Source organism: Gopherus flavomarginatus, chromosome 2 (assembly GCF_025201925.1).
Source record: "Gopherus flavomarginatus isolate rGopFla2 chromosome 2, rGopFla2.mat.asm, whole genome shotgun sequence".
Lineage (NCBI taxonomy): Eukaryota > Metazoa > Chordata > Testudines > Testudinidae > Gopherus > Gopherus flavomarginatus.
This window is the reverse complement of record NC_066618.1, coordinates 22,793,883-22,815,208: the sequence shown is the minus strand read 5'-3', so window position 1 is coordinate 22,815,208 and position 21,326 is coordinate 22,793,883.

The following is a 21,326-nucleotide window of genomic DNA, read 5'->3' as shown; positions in this document are numbered from 1 at the left end:
AGATGCACACTGCTGAGAAGAGATTTTAATAAAAGTATTTTTAACCACATACCAAAAATATTCTGACTTTTTTGCAAACCTTCCAGAATCTATTCTCATCTTGATGAATGTATTAATGCCACTCCTACTTTAGAGGTATAATTTCCTCTTTGTGAATGAAATGCCATCCACTGCTCACAGGGCACATAGTAGGTGCATGCAATACTTAAGCCCCCCTTAAATCCTGTTTTGAAGGCATCCACCTCTTCCCCTCCCCGCTACCCATTGTTTTATTAACCCAATGTTGAGTGTCCCTGGCTCATTCTGTGCTACAGACCATACTGTGTATGATGACATGTCATCTATGGGAGGTTTTGAGTATACTGAAGAGAGGCAACAACACATCAACAAATGTGTCTACGAATGTCTAGCTACATTACTGCCTGGAAGTACAGCTCCAAAAGCAGTATCTCTGAGAATGACATTATAGCAATAACATAACAATATATCTCACCAGGTTAGCATGGGACAATTAGGACAGGTTTAAATACCAATAGTTAGGAACAGTGATGCTGCCATATTGCAATAGACCCAAGGTCCATTTAGTTGAGTATCCTGTCTGATGATGGTTAGTACTCGCTGCTTCAGAGGAAGGTGTAAGAACCTCACAGTAGGCAAATAGAGGATAACATGCCTGCACATTGTTTTATCTTGATCTCTAATGGTTAGAGTAGGGTTAGGCAACCTATGGCACGCATGCTGATTTTCAGTGGCACTCACACTGCCCAGGTCCCGGCCATCGGTCCGGAGGGCTCTGCATTTTAATTTAATTTTAAATGAAGCTTCTTAAACATTTTAAAAACCTTATTTACTTTACATACAACAATAGTTTAGTTATATATTATAGACTCATGGAAAGACATCTTCTAAAAACATTAAAATGAATTACTGGCACGTGAAACCTTAAATTAGAGTAAATAAATTAAGACTCGGCACACCACTTCTGAAAGGTTGCCAACTTAATAACCAGTGTTCACAATAGCATTTGAAAATACAGTCCAATGCTACTGCTCTATTATCTGCACCTCTTTATTACCAGATAAGAACAGGTCTGGGTGAGATATCTGCCCAACTGTGGTGAAGACTGATGCAAAAAAATCACATAGTTTCATCCCTAACCCATCTATACTCCCCTATGGTTGTGCTGTGATGATGCCAGTCAACGTCAGACATGCAGATGTAGAAATAAATGGGTGACTAGCAATCCTTGGTGATCTGTAGGTGACAGAGATATCTGACCATTCACACTATCCCATCCATCTGGCCTAATCTCTGCAGAGAATGCAGTTGTTTGAATTGGTGCCATGTATATTCTCTCCTCATTATATTGCTCATGTGATGTCAAGTTTTGCTGTGGTGTTGCTCAGGAAGAGAAAAAATGGTGGGTGCACCAAAGTTCAACTAGAGAATTCCTTGTGGCTGTCACAGGTAAAAAGAGTTCCTTTACCAAAGTCTCAATGCTTAGCTAGCATTTACTCTGCAGAAAATTGTCTTCCAGAGAAGAAGGGAATAATAGACAAATGGTCTCTAAAGGATATTACCACTGAGGTGCAGATAATAGAGCAGTAGCATTGGACTGTATTTCCAAATGCTATTGTGAACACTGGTTATTAAGTTGGTTGAAATACTGTTCCTAAATTTAAGGTATATAATTCAGTGTTCCATTTAAAAGCTTGAGATATTATAAAATGCAGCACTCTGTCACATTCAATTACATCAATTAATCATGTGTATCAAAGCTGTCAGCTGTAGTCTATGGTTGGTTTAAGACCTAAACTAAATGCCTAGCAACTACTAGCATTCTATTTTACAGTGATCATAAGTGATAATCTTTCAGTTTATTGTGCCAGTTCTTTTTTCTACTACTGGTTAACTATATTTTATTGATCCAAGCTGGGAAGACTGAGGTAATATCACAATTTGAAGAAATTATTTTCTCCTAGGTCAATGTTTCTTGATTAACTTTTAAAATTAGTCTTTTGTAGATTAAGCAATGGCTATAATAAAAACACTCAGATAAATGGAAGATATGCAACATTTTCTAACAATAAAAGTGGGTGAGACGAAGCAATTGTTGAGGTTTTCTGTAAAGTTTAACAGTTTTATAGTAGTATGATTTTAAACGTAATTTTTCTTATGCAATAATGTTATGTAGAAGTTTGCAGCATTACTTTAAACAAGTACTTGAAGTTTTATAAGGTTTTTTAAATATGTTCATGTAACTCTTGGTAACTAGAACCCACAAATAAAGCCAGCACATTAGAAAATAGTTCTCTAGTTTCACTTAGGACTGTTCTTAAATGAAGATGTCAGTGGTAAGTTTTAATATTGTAGATATCTAAATTATCCTTTTCTAAAAATATTACATACAAACGTTTTTAGTAATATTTTTCATCTTCTCCATTCTCTGCTCTCTCTGTCAATGGAAGCTGTTCTCTCAATAATAAAGCAGAGATATTTGTTTTAAAAAGGCATGTCTTTGGAAATAAAGTGAGTGAGTTCATACTTTGGTCCAGTGATGGGCTTATTGGTAAAAGGCAACAATCTAAAAGGCATGTATAGTATCTTACATTTTTTTCCAATATTGAACAAATTATCTATAGTAATTCTGGTAGCCTGAGAAAAAGTTGTAGAGATCCACCTGGAAAGAGAGAACTCCATCCACTGTTTAGAGTTGGGGTGGGCAAACTTTTTGGCCTGAGGGCCGCATCTGGGTATGGAAATTGTATGGTGGGCCATGAATGTCCAGTGGGAGAGGAGGACTCTATGGGGCTATAAGGGATGTTACCAATGTGGGAGGAGGGGGGACTCAAGGGTGTGATGGGGCAGGCTCTACAGGGACGGTATCGGGAACTCCTAGGGGCCCCCCCAGCAGTGACACCAAGGTGGCCATACCAGGCACTGCCATGGGCAGAGGCACCCTAGCTGGGATGGGTGTGGCCCCTGGGCAGTTTCAAGGCTCTCAAGAGTTGGGTCAGAGGAGATCGGGAAGAGATTGGGCATGTTGCCGTGTTTGTGGAGGGTGGGAGGAACTACTGCGTAGGGATGCGGTTCTGATCCCAGAAACAACATGGTGAAGTCACACCTGCGCAGTGTGTGTGGCTCTGCGCGTGCTGGAAGATGGTAGAATTGTGAGTCTGGGGCAGGGGAGCACTGGCCTGGCAGACTGGGGCAAGCCCCCAGCCCCACTCCCCAGCAGGAGCTAGAGGGCTGGATAAAAACATTTGATGGGCTGGAAGCGGCCCACAGGCCATAGTTTGCCCACCCCTGGTTTAGAGGATGTGGGGATAGCTTAATGGTAAGAAGTCTATTAGATTCCAGAAGAGTGCTTGCTCAGAGTCTCAGTTTTGCTTGGTAATATAACATATATGACTATATGGTAAAAAAGTTTTTAGACAATATACTAATCAAGGCCAGTGGTCTTTGGGAGCTCTGCAGAGCAGGGGACAGTCTTCATGTTAATGACAGTCATAACTATCAGACTGGGATTGTGCAGTGGCATATATCAACCAACAGGAGCAACTTGGAATTCATGGTGATGCCTATGTTCTTGAGCCCCCTTACAGTCATTTGTCTCAAGCAGTAAACACGAGAAGGGTTGCTTTATTTGGTACCCCATGACTCAAGGGGAAAGAGAAGTTTTCACTAGTAATTGTTCCTTTTCATCTCCTGTTTGCAGAGTGGCCTGGTTCACCTTCAGGGACACTCAGGCCCTCTTTGCCTGAAGGAGTTTGGATATCTGTTTTCCATCTTCATCATTCCTCTGTTACCCAAGATTCTTTGTAGTGTCACATCAAACACTGTGGATGTTCTTTAGACACCTTATTTTTTTGACCTCCTAGTCCTATCAGTGGTACAGAGATGGCCCATTCCCCTTTGAACAGACAAGCTCTGCCTAGGGACCAATGCTTCACCATGGCCTGGAAGCAAGGTTTGCGTACATACAGCTTAAGAAAAGTGTTCTCCCCTGTTACGAGCTAGGGCCCTGGCTACTAGCTACCAATTTTCAATATTTGAAACCTGCAACAGATGATGATCACAGATTTCCTTATTAATTAGGCATTGCTTCCTCCCATTTTCAACCTAAACCACTTGAACACAAACTTTGCTCTTTACAACGAGAGAGATATGAAGTTCTATTTGGACAGGACTCAAACATTGAGAAAGACTATGTGAGAACCAAAGCGTACAATTTGGCAAAAGAGCCACTTGGCTATCAAATAATTCAGCTAATTTGCCTAAATTCTTGAGGTTTCTGAACCAAGTTGCTAATTTGAAAGAAAAAATTGGCTCTGTATATTCTTTTGATGGGTTTTATTAAAAGTTAATCTTTAAAATCTAACATATATTGATGAGACTAACTAACATAAGTTTTCACCAAATTTAAGAATTACACAGTACATTTATCAGATCAAGGTCACCATTTGAATCTAGTCAATAAATCAATAGCTTTAACAATGACCCTGAACTGAATCACCAATTGCTCGAGTCATTAAATTAATACAGCCAATAATGAAGTTAATGCAGCATATGGAAAATTCTTACAAATATTAACCTGGGAATTTAAGGAGGCAGTTGTCCATTTAGTTTCTAAACACTAATTATGGGATCTTGCTCATGGCAAGTTAATCAACTGAATTAGTTGAACGTTTTAGAATCAAAAGCAAATTTACATGTCAGACCTCAAAGTACTTCTCCTGAAGTTCTCGGATGCCCAGTGACTATCCTGTTTCCTTCTCCCAATCTAATTATATAACTTGATACAATAGTGGGCATCAAGTCTCACTTCCTCTGAGTGTACAGTGTGGTTTTGCTGATACTTTTTACTAAACCAGGGAGATGCACAGGTGATTTTAAAAGCAGAATTTACATAAAAATTATATTTAGGGAGTTATTACTGATGCCTTCACACAATGAACTTCTATGGATGCCCATATGTGTTTGCTAGCATCCACACCTCAAAAGAATAAGAGAAAAATTATAATGGAAGACATTTCCACCCTTTCAATATAAAAAGAGTAAAAGAGAAAGATACTTCAGGCTTAAAAAGGAGTTCAAATTTTTCAGCTTGCATGGTAGTTGGACTCATATAATTAGTGTTAAAACTGCAGTTTAAGGGGCGATGTGATGACATCAGTACTTCACACTGCTGAGTACTTAAGCTGCTCAGGCTCATGTGGCCCATGCTTGTCTTTTTCTCCTCTTTCCATAGGACCAGCCTCGAAAGATAGGGGTGTCAGCCTTTCTTGGTGGTGGTATATTCCAAGAAGAACACCCTGTGTTTTGTATTCACCTTGGTCTTAAGATTGCCAGTCTAGCCTGATCCACCTTTTGGAATCTCCCTGGAGGTCTTCTGAGCAAATCAGAGGCATCACACATCTCCGACTCTGTAATGTGGGCTAATCATCATTGAGGTAGACAAGGTGACACTTGATCAATTTGGAAAGTTCTCTTAAACTGGGAGTTCTCTTACAGTACTTGTGGTTGCAACAATGGATAATGTGGGCTCCAAACATATAAAAGGGTTTGATACATAGTAGGCAACCCTGAAGACATTACCCCAGCCCTCGCCTCATCCGCTACCTCAGGGTAATGGCTAGAGTATGCCAGATGGCACCAGGCCTCCAGTAGAAGACCTTAACATGCTCATGAATATAATCAATGGCCCAGTGAACAGCTACTGTCATTTGCCCACTCATATCTTCATGCATCTTCTTAACATTTCTTAAAATAAGGGCTTGTCTACACTTACTGGAGGATCAACACTGTGGCAATTGATGCATTGGCGGTCGATTTAGCGGGTCTAGTGAAGACCCACTAAATCAACTGCCGATTGCTCTCCCATCGATTCCTGTACTCCACCTGATCGAGAAGAGTAAGAGGAGTCAGTGGGAGAGCATCTCCCGTCAATGTCACATAGCGTGGACCCTGCGGTAAGTAGATCTAAGCTACGTCGATTTGCAACCGCAGCAATTTGGCGTGGCTTATGAGAACCCTGACAATTATTCCTAGCTATGTGGTGGTCTGCTTTTAATCAGTGGTGACTAAATACACCCAAAATGGCTGTGGTTTAGTTTAGTTCTGGGTTACAGAGAGAGAGATGGTTTCAGCTGCTAGGGTGTGGGCTGCAGCTGACCTGGCTTAGGTGCCTAATTCCTGGTGAAGGTTCACACCTGAGGATCCCAAGCAGAGGATGATCCCTATCTGGCCTATCATTCAGGTGTACCAGGTCAAACTGCTTGAGCACCTAAGCCCTTCATCTCTGTCTGTCCTTCTCAGCATTTCACGCCTGGCTAGTTTAGGCAGCTCTCCACTCAGTGGACCAGCTTCTGAAAATACCTTCCTGAGGCACCTGACTCTCCCCATGTATCATATGGGGAGCCTGGGCACTAACTTAGGGGCTGAAAATTCCTCTGGGTATCAGGGCTTCTAGGGGTCACACTTTGCAATGCTAAGTGGAGCAACACATAAATACTTTTAAGTGTCTGTGCCTATGCCTTGATAGCAACTTTTAAGCTAGAAGAGAGTTATTTTAGATCTTGTTAAAATAAATTCCATGTAAGATAAAGTTAGTTTATACCAAGCCAGCTCTCTTTTAGGCTATTTCCCTCACAACTGAGACTTTGTACTTTTATGGTCCAAAGATAGTTGTGATCTCTAAGACCACCTTAAGCAACTGGCTATAATCTAGTATTAATATGACTTAACACCAGTATTGGTAACAGGACACTGCACCAGAAGATTTCCTACTGCAGGACAGAGGCTATACCCTCACAGTCTGCAGAGTCACCAGATGGTCTTAACCTCACACATTCATCAACTGTTATCTGTACACGTCAAGGCCTCCACAGAGAGATTTCTAGTGCAAGGTACTCCAAGACACCTCTTGAATATGCTTGCCTCCTTGCTGGGGATACTATTTGCTACTTTTATTGACTTTTGATTCTTCCAGTAGAATGGGAGAAGAGGGATATAATCAGCAAGAGAAATGTACTCACTGGTAAAGAAGTTGTCAAAATCCTTCCACTATCCTGTCCTATTGCTCTCCTTTCCCTCCTGTCACCCCATTATCTCCACTCCCTTTTATGTCTTTCATTCTCTCTTTCCTACTTGGGCTTTTCATTTCTCCCTTCCCTCAGCTGCTTCTCGTTGCATCAGCTGTCCGTCTCCCCCCAAACACACACACACACACACACTGCACACAATGAGAAGGATAGATTGTGTGGCACTGAAGGAGGAAGTGAGAGAAGGGAAAGTGAAAGGGACAGTGAAGGAGAGTGTGAGTGGTGGAGAGGAAGTAATGAATGTTGAGAATGGAATGAGGAAGGAAAAGGAAGGTGTGAATGACAGGTTAGATTGAATGAAGGAGGAGAGAAGGAATGGGAGTTGGATAGACTGCGTTCACAGGTTTTAAATAAACTTAAGCTTAAGTCACCATTAGTTCTACTCACAGAAAAAATGGTATAAACAAACAAGAATGGAATACTGTGAATTTTAGATCTCATTTTTATTTTTTATTAAGAGTTTCAAACTCATTTATTCACTCTGAAAACTTTGAAAGACTGACCATTTGACCTGGCCGAGTATTTCACAAATATTAATAATTTCATTAACATATTAACCTATGGCAGGACCTTCCCTACAGCTCTGCAGTGGATTTCATACTTGCAAAGTGCTACCAGAGATATACTTAAACACCTGGAGAGTCATGCACATTTTCTGCTGCTATCTGGACTTTCAGTTAATGTTAACATATTAGCATGTCTTCTGACTTAAAATTAATAAGATCCTGTTTCTGGTTCTCAGCGATTCATGCAATGCTATGTGAGGTACAGTAACTGTGATTACCACTGAGCATAACCTACATCATAAAGTTCAGCACAAAACCCAGTTTGATAAATGTAAACTATACCAGCTGCATCAATCAAAATGGAAACGTCATGCTTGTCCCAAGAATTTGTCATTCATACACGTCACTTCTGAAAAAATGGTCCTGGATGTCTGATGGGACTGCAATTATATTAATACTTTTCATAGAAAGCATAGGCAAAATTACACAGATCAATGTGTTAATTAAATAGCATGTAAAATACCTTATTTATAGGTATTAGGATTGTAACATGCTTAAAGGAATTTTATGAATAAGAATATAATTGCATGGGGGTTTAAGATACTGTTGTTCTAAGAGAACAATTGTCACATTGAATCTCATTTCCCTTTTCTAGTTAAGATTATTGAAAAGGTTGTGGAAGGACAAGGATCTAGACTTTCAAAATAATCATTTCTTAATATTTTGCTTTACATACATTTATTATGCATTATAATTTTTGTTTTGACTTTCTTGTCTTCAGACTCAAATTTTTTATTCACGGGTAAATGGTTAGCTTAATGTTCTCCAGTGTTTTCCCTTCTCTAATGATGACCCTTACATTCCACTAGAAGGTGCTGTAGACCTGCTGAGAAATATCCGAGGTCATAAATATCTCTGCTGTAGTTGTAGACTTTTTGGATGACTAATGTAACCAATAGACACTGAAACATTTGGAAAGCAGTATTGATTGGGTGTTGCTGTCCTATACGAAAATGAGAAGACGCTGCTCTACAGTTTACCTAGTAATTACTAAGGTTAAAATCTTCAGTCTAGGATCCAGTCTGAATAGCCAGACCAGGCACTGGGCAGATAGAGCAAGTGGCCAGGGAGTAGCTTGGAGCCTACTGCAGTCTTTTCTTCCTCGTCCTCTCTGCCTCCCACATAGAAGTGCAGGACTGGAAGGGACCTCAAGACATCATCTAGTCCAGTCCCCTGCACTCAAGGAAGAACTATGTAATAACTAGACCATTCACTGGGTATAACTAGACATAACTAAATGTGGCACAAGACTGGCAAAATCAACACAGTGGTAGGTTCTCCATCCCCCCCATGCCCTGATCCCTTTGCTCTAAAGCTCAACTAACACAAGCTTCTTGAAATAATTTGATAATTAGGTTAATAATCCCTTATACTGTCTTAATGCATTGCCTTTGTAGATCTCAAAGTGCTTTACAAAAGTGTGTATCATTTTCCAGATAAGGTTACCTGAAGCATGGGGATTTGAAGCCACTTGCATCAGAAGTACTATGATTTGATTGATAAGATTGATAGGATTTCCACAGCAGAAATGAAGATTCTATTCCAAGGAAACTTCCTATGTGACCTTGGACAAGTCTGCCCCTTTGTACCTCAGTTACCTCATCTATAAAAGAACTGACAATATACTTCTCCTCGGGAGGGAAGCATAAGGCTCTGAGTGCACTAAATTAGGTTGTAATGTGCAAAAAATTAAGACCAGTCATGGGTACAGAGAGAAGTGGAAAGTTACTCACCTGAGTAGCTCTGAGGCAGACACTGCCTCTTTTCTACGGTTGTATTGTACCCAGTACAATGGGGCCCCAATTCCGACGGGGGCCTTTAGACTATTCTATAATATATATATTTGCTACTTGATAATAATGAATAATAAGCACTTACAGGATGAGGCCCTAGTTCACAGTGCCATTTAGTACTGAAGTATGGTCATGGTGTAACAATAACTAAATTAGGAGACTAATTTTTAAAAAGTGGAAAAAACAAGATTGGATATATTATTTTACCTAACAGTACATTAGTTTTTTTTCTAGAGGCATGAGCTGTAAACATTTGTTTAATCCTGTTTTCACTGGGCATCTCTTGGACCCAAAGGCTGTTCAGTCGGTAGACCAGGAAAATTAACATTAACCAGAAGGCTACAATTAAACTAAAATGGTTAAATTTACAAGTGTTACCATTGGTCCATTCAGACAGACCTCTCTAGCTAGTTTGTCTCAGTTCCCAGCTTTAAATTCTATTCATTCAGCATAATTAAATCTTCGTTATCACAGTCCCATCTCCTTTCATATGAATAACCCACCTTCCCCAAACACACAATAAATCATGAAACGTGTATCAACCATCTTTCTGATCACTCTATTTGTATATCTGTTTCCCCTCTCATTTGTCCATTGTGTCCCTGTTCCAAAGAACTGTGTGTCATATATAGTTGTTCAGTATCTAGTACAATAAGGCCTCTAGGTGCTACTATAAAACAAACTAATAACAATACTGTCTGCTTTCTTTTACATAAACATTACTCCTTACTCCACCATTTAGAGCATAAAAAGATTTGGGGGGGTAGGACTCAAATCCCACTGAGGTCTCTCCCTACTTATTGATTCCAGATAAGATTCACTGTAACCTGAGCTGATTCTTGATTTTTAAAGGCTAAAGTTAATTTTATGTTATGCGCAACAAGCTATACTCAAAATGAAACAAGCAATGGCTTTGTACAACTGGATTTGTCAACTAGTATATTTTAATTTCAGCATTTAGGGCATACTCTACACTATTTACAATATTTCCCTATAAATGCATTAAAATGTATTTCACATTATGTTAATCTTTAATATGAACTTAAGTGAATCTAAATATGGGTATGCACTTATGTTGTCTTTTACACGTTCAAAAATAACATTGTTTGCAGGCTAGAGTTACAAGTTTCCTCACCACTGAATGGTGCCACTGGAAGATATTTAGTACTTTACATGTTCTTTGTAAAATGCTTGCTCTAGCCATAGTGACGCTAAAAGCTACCCAGTGCTTAGAGAATCTCATTAAGATTTTTTAAATATGAGACAAGTTTGCACAGGATTATATTTACAGCATAATTAAATTAATAATTTAACCAGGCAAATATTGTTTCATTTTATGATAAATGCTATGTGTAATAATTTCACATTAACTTGCAAAGCCCCCTTTTGTTTTTTGCAGTATTTTGCACTGGAGTAAAATTACTGTGACTTGTAACTCTGCCTGTGAGGAAGGAGAGTTGCCATCAGTAACAACAGCAACAAGTTAAATTAGTTCTTTATGCCTGAAATGTACCCTAGTGTGGCTGTGAGGTATACTTTGAGAATACCTGGCTATGAGGTATACTTTGGCACCAGTGAAGTTCCGTAGGGTGGGAAGCAGCGAGGGCTACTCAGGGGAGTGGCCAGTCAGAACAGTTTCTGCATCCTTTGTGCACATTGAGGATATACTTTACTTTAATAAAATTAACAGGGTCCAGTTCTGACTTTTGTATTAAATGGGAGATTTCCTTGTATATGGACTTAGAATCTCTTGAGCACAAGGACTGCCACTTGTTAGTGTTCCCTGGGTTGTAACCTACCTGAGGAAGTTTGGCAAGTGAAACAAGGAAGAGGTGTCATGGCACCACCACACCAGCTACAGAGAGTAGCTCAAGCTGCACCCTCATATAAGATGGCACACTGGGCATACTTCCCCACTTCACACTGGAGAGCTTTGGGAAGCTGGAGTGGTGCAAGACTCCACCTCACCCAACATGCCCCAGCCTTTTTATCAGTGTGTGATGCTGGAAACATTAAAACTGCAATACACATATCTTACAAGTGAAAATGCTAAAAATCTACCTCTGCGAACTAGGAGAGTTTGTGCCTAATGCTCTAATTGCAGCAATGTATTTCATATTTCAAACAGAAAGAAATAGGGGTAACTATGGATATGTGAAATGATATGTGTAGCATAATCCCATCAGAAATCACTGTATAGAAAATAAAGTTGTAATGTAACACTGTAAATATGCCAGAAGCAAAGATTCTAGTTGTCTGTGACATACCAGGGCATAATCCAGACTAATGAGTAGCTGTGTCACCCCTGCACTGTAACCTGGGTACGCTTTGCAATGCCTTGCTACTGTAGCCTCCAACCTAGACTGCTCACAGCCTCCAGCATGTAAATCACTCCTAGCCATGTCTGTGTGTGCTGCAGCCAGCCAATCAGACCTTGGCTCTTGCCAGCCTTGGTTATGATGCAGGGTGACCCCAACACACTCCCAGTCCCAGTCCTGGCTCTTTCCCCAGAAATGTATGTCATGTGCAGCCCAGCCCTCTCCTGGACAGGATAAACATATAGTATTAAGTCTCTTATTCCTTTAAGTAAATTATATGCCAGCTAATTACTTTAAATAGAATACCCAGACACTCCAACTTAAACACACAATTACATAAAACAGTAAAACAAGTTTATTAACTACAACAAGAGAGATTTTAAGTGAGTATAAGTAATGACACATTATTACAGTGGTGTGTAGAGTGTGAACACAGGTGTAATCTGTCACACTGTAAAATAAGCATTTTGACATTCAAGGAATGTTGTGCTTATTTTTTATAACTATAATGATGTTGAATCTTACATAAAATGTATTTACAAGAAGCAGGAAGACAATTTTTTCTTCTTTCCCACTGAGGATAGGACAAGAAGCAATGGGCTTAAATTGCAGCAAGGGAGGTTTAGGTTGCACATTAGGAAAAAGTTCCTGTCAGGGTGGTTAAGCACTGGAAAAAACTGCCCTGGGAGGTTGTGGAATCTCCATCATTGGAGATTTTTAAGAGCAGGTTAGACAAATGCCTGTCAGGAATGGTCTAGATAATACTTAGTCCTACCATGAGTGCAAAGGATTGGACTAGATGACCTCTCGTGGTCACTTCCAGTCCTATGATTCTGTGATAATTAAAATGAACTGCATCAGGCCTTCTGAACTGCTTGATGGTTCAGATGTTTGTAACAGGGATCTCTTACGCAGGCCACCAACCAGGAAAAAAAAAAGGACTGCTCTATGAAGCAATAGCACAAAAGGAAATCTGTATTTTCGGTTGTTTAGCAACTATGTGGGGGTGGGGGCATTTTTTGCTATTGTCTTAACTAGATGTGACAGGAAGATAAATGTGATATTAATATCAGAGGATATTGATTATTTTGAACAGCTGTATCAGAAAAGAAGCATACAATTTGATAGCTCTTGAAAGACGGAAGGTTGGAGAAAGTGAGAATGGGGTGGTTGGCTCAGTACTAATTTACTGTACAAAAAGTGATTCTTCTAAAAATGACAAAATCCTATTCCATATCACTGGTTTTCCTAAGTGTCACTTCAAAACAATCTTTTGATATTATTCAGTCTGTTATTATTTCTGTGTAAACTCAATTACAATAATATTTTTTAAAGTCTCCTGTGGTTTCTATGCAACACTAATACAAATTACAAGCAAAACTATGTTTTAATGAACTTGTTAAATGGATATCTGCCAGGTTAAATGAACAGTGGCCAGAGGAATAATATAACAACTAATTACAAGACTAATCAAGGTATTAATGATGCATTCAGTTCTAGTACAATCCAAAAAGAGACATGTTAAGCAAATCCATGAGTTCAGTCTAAGATGTTAAAAATAAAAAGGAATATACATTAGTGTATACAGAATAATTTAAAAGTCAAATTTGCAGACTGATTTATTTACTCTTACTTTTGCATCCATAATTGTTCACACAAATTAGTCAAACTGTTGAAAATTTTTGTGCACTCAGTTGAGCACCTAACTTCTTTAAAAATCCGATCCTTGGTCCCAGAGACTTCCCTGACCTGAACCTTCTTCCCTCTTTAGCAGCAGACACTCCCCACTCTGCACCCCCATTTTTTTTTGTTGACCTATTTCGGGGAGGGGGGGCTGGGAGGGGGACAACTCCAGCTGGCTGCTGAAGAGTGGGAATGGGGCAGTGGTGCAAGGATGCTTTTCCAGGATGATTGTCAAGCTATTCCTGCTGGTTGCCTATAGATGGATGATGGAGAGATGGTTGAGACATTGCTGTGCTGCTCTTGCAGCTGGTATGTTCGAGGCGAGATAGACAGTTGTCCTGAGAAGAGTAAAGCTGGTTATATTTTCTGTGTGGATGCGTGCTTGGCTGGAGGGGAGATGCTAGTGATGGTGGCAGGTCACTGGACTCTAATGGTGCTTGAAAGCAGGGTTGTTAGTACATACTGACAAACAGAGAAGACTAGTGCTGCTGGGTGGTGTGGGAAAAGAAGAGTGGCCTTTAGGCTGCTAATCTCCTTTGCTGGCCTATCAATTCTTGTATCTCATTAGCATCTTAATTTTCAAATTACAAGTAATGTTGTTTATTCTCCTGTTGATGCCCAAGTGAATTAAGTGCTATGCAATATCATTATCTTCTTTTCAAATTAATTATTTCCAAATCTACACATATATTCTGTTCATGATTTAAGAATTTAAACATTTTATATTTTTAAAGCATTTTTAGTCATTTTATCTACTTTCAAATGATCTCAGAAACTTTTGGAACAGAATAGCATTAATTATACATCATAAACATTCTGTTCTGCATTTAAACTAAATCCTTTATAGAATTTAAGAATAGTTACAATATTTTAAAAAATGAAAGAAGGAGAAGTGGTAAGTGAAATATCAATGCTCAATACGGCTACACCCAATAAGAAGGAATTTTAATCATATTAGGAACAAAAACAACAAACTGCCCTTCGTCAGTATAGGCCCATTGCTACATGCGGTAGTAAAATTGTAAATAGTGATGCAGAAAAGGCAGAAATGTTTAACAGACATTTGAAAGGAAGCAGGATGATATATCCATATCATATGATGTGGATGGAATAGATAGCTTACCATCTGTAACAAAGGAAGATGTGAAGCAACATCTGCTAAAATTAAATATCAATAGATCTAGATAACTTACATCCAAGAGTCTTAAAGGAACTAGCTGAGGAGCTCTCTGAACTCCTAATGTTAGATTTCAACAAATCTTGGAAAACTGGGGAAGTTCGAAAGGGTCAGAGGACTCCCAACATAGTTCCAATATTTTAAATGGGTAAAAGGGATGATCAGGAAAAATAGACAAGTTAGCCTGACATCAGTCTCAGGTAAGATAATGTAATGGTTAAATTGGGACTTTATTAACAAATAAAATAAGGCCAAGGAGCATGATTTCATGGAAGGTAGATCTTGTCAGACAAACCAGCTGACTTCTTTTTGACAAGATTATAAGTCTGGTTAATAAATGCCACCATGTTGGCATAGTATACTTGGATTTCTCCAAGGCGTTTGACTTAATATAACATTACATTTTTTTTATTTTATTGAAAAGCTTGCATCATATGGAATAAGCAGGGAATGTATAAAATGAATTAAACTGGCTGATTGACAGATCTCAAAATTAGAGCAGGATGAATTATTTTAGCTAATAGTTTATTTGCCAAAAAATTCAGTTTTGGGTCTACCCAAAAATATTAGTGAATTTGTGCAGTTTGCAGAGTAGTTTCAACCTATCAAAATGTTTTTGGCAATATCAGAATGAAATGTCTCATTTTGATATTAGTGAAACATGTTGATTTTTTGGGCTGGAATGACAAAACAGGCAAAAGAGGTTGTGCCATCCTCTTTTAACCTTTAACCCAATGATTAAGGCACCACTTGGGATGTGGGTGGAAGACTTGGGTTTAGTTCCCTGCTTTGCCTTATGTGGAGAAGGGATTTGAATTTACGTCTCCCACATTGCAGGAGAATGCAAACAAACAAAAGGTTTAAAACAAACATAAGGAAGTACTTCTTCACACAACATGCAGTCAACCCATGGAACTCATTGCCAGGGGATGTTGTGAAGGCCAAAACTATAACAGGGTTCAAAAAAGAACTAGATATGTTCATGGAGGATAGGTTCACCAATGGCTATCAGTGCAAGCCCATGCTCACTGAGTGTCCCTACCCTCTGTTTGTGAGAAGCTGGGAGCGGATGATGGGGTGGCTCACTTGACTGCCTGTTCTGTTCATTCCCTCCGAAGCATCTGGCATTGGTCACTGTTGAAAGACAGGGTACTGGGCTAGATGGACCATGGGTTTGACCCAATATGGCCATTCTGATGTTAGCGCCCTACCCCAAGGCCATCGACTAGTCTGGTGTAGGGTATTCTGAGTCTTTCCTATTGAAGCTGTTCCACTTTGTATAAATAGTTACTGGAGCACACTTGAACTTGGGTCTTTCACTGCCTAGATAAGTACTCAAACCTTTTCCACGTCTGCTCTTTCATTCTTCATATAATCTGTAATACTCACCTTCCAGGCCCTACGTTCAAGATCTAATACAGCATTGGCTTGCAGGATCTCGCAAAACATGTCTTCCCACATCCACTTTTTCCTCCTCCTTATCTGGATCAGTCATTCTGCTGGTGTGGAGTGGGAGTACCTCAGGGCTGAAACAAAACACCATTGTCAGTATAGTAGGAACAGAAAGCGAAACTTAAAATTCAGAACTCCTCTTCCCCTTTCCTTGCTCCCCTAAAGTGTTAAACAAGACATGCTTATTGACACTTCTGCTTTGGAGTGCTTGTGCCCGGTGCAACTCTCAGCTCAAGCCAGGGTGAGTATGACCCTCCATGGTAGGGGAAACAAGAAGGGAATTGCTCAGTTGCAACTATGAATATAGGGCACTGGCACTGAAGATTGGAACCATTTTCCACAAGTGGTGGTGGTTTTAGCTGATATCTCATTTGTGACGGTAATAAAGGCAGAGAGAGCATAACTGCTGCTGGTGTCCCAAAGTTGCCCAGCCCTGTATGCTCTTAGTCTCTTTATGGCATTGGTGCCTGCTAAAGTTATCGCCAATGGATGTGGGAAAGAGTCCTACCATGGAGGAAGAAATAAGGTTGCCATTCCTAGAAATCTTCAGGAGAGGATTGCAGTGTACCTTCATGGAAGTTTCATTGAGATCTCTCAGGAGGATTCAAGGGACATCCCTAAGCACAGAAATAAACTACTCCACATGTCATTGCTCCCCCCAGTCTAACTCTAAAGGGGAATGAAAAGCACAGAGAAACTCTACTGATCTTTGCTATACCACTTGTAGTAAGAGTACATTAATGAAAAGTCAATAGCTGTGTCATTCTAAATTGAGAGTGCCATCACTGTAATGGAAAATTTATTTATACACTTACCTAACTTCCTTTACCTGCATTGGCCTTGCCTGTGCTTGACTGCAGGGATGGGCTGGACTGTGGTGGAGTTAAAAATAGGTCTTGATTTGATGCACAACTGGATCCCCTGTCACCTATCCCCCATAATCCTCCTCCACTTCCTCCTCCTCACTGTTACAGCAGGGACATGACTCGGATTCCTCAGAGGTACCCACAGTGGTGTGTGGGATCATGGTGGGATCTCTCCCAGGTATGGCATGCAGCTCTTTGCAAAAGCAGCAGGTCTGCAGCTTGACACCAGATCAGTTGTTGGCCTTCTGGTATGCATGCCACAGTTCCTTGGCTTACATGTGGCACTGCTCTTGGTCCCTCTTGCACCCCTTCTCCTGCATCCACTGAGCAATCTGCCCATAGATGTCAAGGTTTCTATGGCTGGTTCAGAGCTGTGGCTGTATAGCCTTTTCTCCCGCCAGTCCCAGGTGATCCAATATCTTCTGTCTACTTTCAGGCAGGAGCACATCTGGAGTGTGTAGTCCTCACAGTCAGCTGGCCAGTTGTGCACAACAACTGAGAGCAGATAGGTCTGCTCACCAAGCTGGACAACCAAGAAAAGATATTTAAAAAATGTGAAGGGGTTTTAAAGGAGGGGGCTTCCGGTCTACATGACCCGTGGGCAGTGGAGTTAACAACTGTAACAAACCAGTCAGTGTCAGGTAGTGTGGGACAGCTGCTGGAGGACTGTTAGGATCAGCACAGATAAATGCAGTGTCTACGCTTGTGCTATGTCAACCAACCTCCTGCATACATCAGTCATGACTCAATGCTGCTCAGGGAGTTGGTGTTACCATGTCAGCATAATGGGGCACTTACATCAATGGGAGACAAATTTAAGTGCAAACACATGCACAACTAGGTCGATTCAAGGCAGCTTACATTGACCTATGTCTTCCCAATATTGAGAAGACTAAAGTGCTCCATCAGCCTGCCTTAGGCCTTGCACATGACTCGCCGTTAATCACCATCAAGGGACAGACTTTGGAGACATTCGAGAGAGCACTTCTGCTGTCTTGGTAGCCAACTTTCTCAAAATGCAAAAATAGACAGTGAGATCCAGCACAGGACCCAGTGTGCAAGTGCATCCTTTGGGAAATTGCTCTGACACATTTTCACGGACCGTGACCTACGGCAGGACACCAAGATGCAGGTCTAGAAGGCAACTGTTATTCCTACACTCCTTTATGGATGCGAAACCTGGGTGACCTATCGACAGCACTTCAAGTGTTATACCAATTATATTAGACCAGTAAAAACCAGCAGGATCTTATTAAAGGGGACAAGACAAAGATGCCACATTTATTATGATAACAATTTATGACTAATAACTAATATCTTAATTCTTATACACACACATTATACCTATTACCTATACACACACACACACACACATTCACATTATACCTAATACCTATATACACACACATACACACATTCACACACACACACCTACATTCATCAGGTGTTCTGCAGCTGCTGCATAGTTACCAGTCCTGAAGATAGCTTAAGTTCATGGCTTGATTTTGCAGCTTGGGTTCGTAGCTTGTGGCAGCTAACTGGCCAGGAAAGCTGGGCACAAGGCTGAGCTGGATCTCTGTTAGGCAGGCACCGATGTTCTTCCATGTTGGCAGCAGAATGTTACCCAAAGTTTCTCATCTCACCCTTCTTTTTCATAGGCTTTTAGTTTGGATTCAAAGTCTATAGGTCTTGCTGTGTCACGCTGCCTCTGGGTTTAGATTGATCACCCATCAATTGCAGGCGTGACTTTCAGCCTTGAACCTGGCTTTGATCTTCCTTCTGTTGTTCTGTTGTCCTTTTCTTTTTAGGGTGGATGCTTCTTACTTTGTTTAGGGCTGTTGTCTAGGTCTTCAGCCGTTGGTATTTGAACTTTATCTCATCAGGACAGGCTGGGGCTGGAGGTTGATTCCATCATTCATACATACCTCATTCACACATCTAAACTAAACTAATAAGATTACAGCAGGGTTTGCAAAAATGAAGGTTGGAGGAAGCTTTTACAAAATGGAGTGAGTGTTTTAAAATGGGGTTTGAATTACAATATGGAACAGAAGTTACAGTATAGGCAAGTGTAGTGAATGGTGAACAGAAGTTACATTAATAAAGTGAACAATTGAAAACAATTTCATTTATCAGTTCTACACAAGAGTCTGGAGAGGTACCATCAACGATCCCTCTGGAAGATCCTTTGCATCAAGTGGAAAGATCGCTGTACTAATGCCAGCATTCAGGACACTGAAGCCAATGTCACCAGCATCCTCATGCACCAACTCAGCTGGGATGGACATTGTGTGCGGATGCCAGACTCTCGGCCCCCCAAAATAAGTCCTCTACTCTCAGCTCGACCATGGTCAGAGATCCTTGGTGGTCAGAGGAAACACTACAAAGACACACTGAAAGCCTATCTCAAGACAACTGATGTTGACATCACAAGCCGGGAAAAGCAAGCCACCAACTGACCTCAGTGGTGCCACATCTCCATCAGGCAGTAGCTCACTTTGAGGAGAAATGCCTTGCCCTCGAAGTAGAAATGAGAAAGAAATTTCTCCAGGCAGGCAGCTGACCCATCACGAAATGTCTCTACCTACTGCGGGCAGATCTGTGGTTCCAGGATCTGACTCCTGAGTCATCTCAGGACCCATATGTAAATCTGTGGTAGAGATCATCCTTGAATCGAGGGATTGCCAATGATGACATTGACCTAACTTTATAGTGTACTCCAGGCCTGAGACACAGAGAAATGGGACTTGCCTAGACAAGTGCCAGGACCAGGAATAGAACCAAAACCTTCTATCTCATAGTCTTATATATTAACTACCAAATCACTGTGGTATGGCCTTCCAAGGGACTGTATTCTTCCTTTAGAGAGATGGCTGCACATCCATCAGTGATGGCTGCAGCAATAGTCTTCTCCAGCCATACCATGTTCTCTACTGCCTCTTTGTGGCTTGGGTTATAAAATAATTCCAGGAGCAGGGGCAACCCCCAGCAATTGCTGCACTACCTTCAGCTGGAGAAGATTTACAGCAAGGAAGCCCCTCAGTGTTTCAGGAAGCAAAGGATAATCGTGTAAAGACTACAAGAAGTGCCAACTCTCATGGTTTTATCTCATGATATTTGACTGTTTCACTTAAAGCCTCAACTCCTAGAGACAGCTCAGCAGCTGCTATTCTTAAAAAGTAAGTGTCTAGGCCTCATGGTTGCAGAAAAAAAGCTTAAAGCCATGATGCAAGTGTACCTTGGCCGGCAGCACCAGACTATGAAATCAAAAGTAAATTAAAAGAACCCCAAAAGTGTTATATAAAAAAAATAAATCTCATGATTTTGAAGCCATTCTTGTGATTTGTGAGGCCTGCCCCCTCTACAGATTATAGAACCCAAATGTGGCTGATGTGTAAGGGCACTGACCTGTCCCACTCTGCAAGTGATATGAAACTGCCTGTGTCACAGCTCCAGCACTGGAGCCCAGATGCTGCTACCCCACGGGCCACAGCATTTCCTGAATGGATCCTAGTGACATGAAGTGGGAGATGGGCTCTTAGGGAACATCTATGCTGCAATCAGACAGGTTGGCCTTGGGCAGCAGCAGCCGCCTGAACTCTGGGATCCTCTGCCTCAGAGGCAGCTTCCTGCCATCAAGGGGAGTACACCCCTCCCCCCCCCCCGCCACGACCCGCTGTGTGTGTGTGGGGGGGGCGGTTATGCTGCAGGGCAGGGCCGCCCAGAGGATTCAGGGGGCTTGGGGTCTTTGGGGGGTGGGGGGCCTCTGCCACTGAATACCTGGCACTTCGGCGGCAGGTCCTGGGGCAGAAGGACCCCCTGCCACGAGTCTTTGAGGCACTTCGGCAGCAGGTCCCGGGGCAGGACCCCGCCGCCAAAATGCTGAAGACCTGGAGCAGAAGAAGCTCCAGGGGCCTGGGCCCTGCAAGAGTTTTCCAGGGCCCCCCGAGTGAACGAAGGACCCTGTTCCAGGGGCCCCGCAAAACTCTTGTGGGGACCCCTGTGGGGCCCTGGGCTTATTGCCCCACTTGCATCCCCCCTGTAGGCGGCCCTGGTGCGAGGTACACGGGGAACTGCTCGTGTCCAAAGAGACATTCGCCACCAAAGGGTCCTGCTGAGGAGCAACCCCTGCGGCCGCCGGCGGGCGCGAGAACAGGAGGGGAGTCGCACCCCCTCCCCCCTTGGGACGCGGTAACTCCTAACCAACCAGCTCCTCCCTTAGCCTTCCACAGTCAACTGCCGCAGCGCGCGCGCGCGCACGCACGCCCCGCCCCCTGTGGGCTGGGCGCAGACAGAGCAGAGCGGGTGGACGTAGAGGAGACGGGTGCGCGCTCGCACGTCCCCTCACGCACGGCTGAGTAGCGGCGC